General features: G+C 39.5%; 1 long non-coding RNA gene across 1 annotated transcript; it reads left to right on the top strand.

Moving 5' to 3' along the window:
- The first annotated feature begins 712 nt into the window (after positions 1 to 712).
- On the top strand, positions 713 to 2,072 carry LOC136855249 (uncharacterized). The gene is made up of 2 exons (XR_010857966.1): positions 713 to 1,152; positions 1,988 to 2,072. It is a non-coding gene; the product is annotated as an uncharacterized lncRNA (long non-coding RNA).
- Positions 2,073 to 2,431: the final 359 nt, after the last annotated feature.

The following is a 2,431-nucleotide window of genomic DNA, read 5'->3' as shown; positions in this document are numbered from 1 at the left end:
CTTTACTAACGTTTACTGCGGTTCTCCCCGTGCATAAAATGCACTTGTGTGTCTTTAAAGGACGGCTGTTCTCGTGACAGCCGTCGTATCTCATGACTTGATAGTGACATTCCTTTTATGGCCTCCTACGTGAAGCGGACTTCATCTATGCAGTTGTCAGACTTGGCTCGTATGCACGTAAAGCAGTTTCTTTAAAAGCAAAAACTCGACCGATACTTCTGGCCTGACCATAAAAAAATAATTCACCTCCAACTTTGTTCCATTATATTATTCTCAAGTACACATCGCCGTAGGTCATCTTGAGTCTTATCGCTTAGCCTATGCCCAAGATTGCTATTTACTGACAGTTATGAGAGCAGGGCACAAAAACCTCCCGTCGGTAGTGTTAATTATACCCCTCAAACACTCCCCCTCCCAACACCCTTCAAAGAACATCCAGCAATTTTCCCACTCTAATGACCAATTTCCAGCGCATTTTGTAAAGTTAAAGATGAGTTATTTCATTAAAAGACTGGAAAATAAAGGTCACAAATCCCATTAATGGGTGCCAGTAATAATTTGAAATTAATTAATTAGTTAAATCATTATTACTCTTACATATATACAGAACTCCTACGGCGGCAGGAAAGATCCGTAACCATGCAAGTTTGTTAATTACTACTTAAAAAAATACTTGGTATGGCCTACTGTTCTTCCTGCAGTCATAATAATAATTGGCAATTATTTGACTCCTCTCTCATTGTATTCTTGTCGTTTCCGAGGAAGCGTCGAGACCTGCCGATGACAGAAGAGTCAGAGATTTCTGTTAGAGCCAGACGGCAGTGTGAGCCAGTCTTGAGTATGAGCCAGTCTTCAGTGTGAGCCAGTACGAGCCAGTCTTCAGTTGAACAAGTCTTCGACAAGTGACACATATACGGCTCTGCTAATTTTACACTGAGTCTAGGGTTCCTTTTGAGGCATTTGTACAAACCCTGTGACTCCATATTTTGGACGGCATATTTTGCGGCTACCTGGATGGTCACTGGCCCCAACGGAGTATGGTTCATCACTGTCTCGAATTTCAAATTTCACCTCACCTTAGTAGATGGTTCCGTGGCGACATACGTTCTACGAAGCACCAGCTTTACCCACTTCTTGCTCGGATAGACTACGGTGAGTACCAAGTATTGTCTGGGCAAATAATGGTAATCGCCCGTAGGGGGGTAGTGCCGTCAGTGCACCTTATGCGGTGCACTGTAGGCATTACTTAGGTTCTTTGCAGCGTCCCTTCAGCCCCTATCTGCAACCTATTTCATTCCTTTTACCTCCTTTCGTATTCTCTTTCTTTCATCTTGCTTTCCACCCTCTCTAACAATTGATTCACAGTGCAACTGCGATGTTTTTCTCTTGTTACACCTTTCAAACCTTTTACTGTCAATTTCCGTTTCAGCGCTGAATGACCACATAGGTCGCAGTGCTTGGCCTTTGGCCTAAATTCATATTCAATTCAATTAATAGTAATCGAAGCAATCTCTTTGAGCCTTTGTTGCTGCTTTTTGAAGACCTTCCTGCCAGCAGTTGGTTAAGTATACGATTATATTAGTGTTCGATATATTTTTGCATATTGAAGGATTTTTCTTGACCTTACAGTGGCTCTTTACCTCTGCTAAAGGTTACCTTCTGTATTGTTTTGTACATAAGTGGTAAGCGAAGATTTCGTTTAAGTTGTCATAAAACCAGTTAAAAACACCATTGAAGAATAGTGCTTTTCTATAAATGGTAACTTATAAGGGTGTTACACCATTTCAGGATAGGGTTATCCAGCATTGTTAATATGGGTATCTGGCGGTATCTGGCTATGTTTTTTCCTTTCCTTGAGCTAGTCACAGTTACGGTAACACGTTTACTTACTCCTGTATAATTGCTTCTTGTAATTTTCTTGTTACATTTCGATGTTAAAATTCCAAGGCTTTACCATTTATATATATTTTCCTTATTTCCAATACAGGTATGAAGAAGCTGATCATTGAAGAGGAGACCTGAGTTATGCACTTAATACTTGCAAATTATTCATAATAAAAATATTAAATTTTTTCTGTGTATAAATTAACTCCTTTCAACAGCCTCTGAACAGTCTATAACAAGGTGATTATACAGTTTTTAGGTTAACATATTAAATAAATATTTGCATTTACAAATCTCTGACATCACCTGTGAAATTTATCTTTATATGTCAAACGCAGCTCATGCAACTGTGACCTATCGCGACCTAAACCCCCAACCCCCTAATCAATTCCAGCCATATCTATATCTATCTCAAAAATGGGCTTTGGAGATATTACACAAGACTGGAGATCACAGGCCTACGGAAACATCTCGTCCAACTAAGATACTGGCAAGTGTGAGTCAAATATTTCCATATGTAATTATGATCAGAAGTTTTCCCAATATA

Source organism: Macrobrachium rosenbergii, chromosome 31 (assembly GCF_040412425.1).
Source record: "Macrobrachium rosenbergii isolate ZJJX-2024 chromosome 31, ASM4041242v1, whole genome shotgun sequence".
Classification (NCBI taxonomy): Eukaryota; Metazoa; Arthropoda; class Malacostraca; order Decapoda; family Palaemonidae; genus Macrobrachium; species Macrobrachium rosenbergii.
This window is presented reverse-complemented; position numbering and strand designations above follow the sequence as displayed.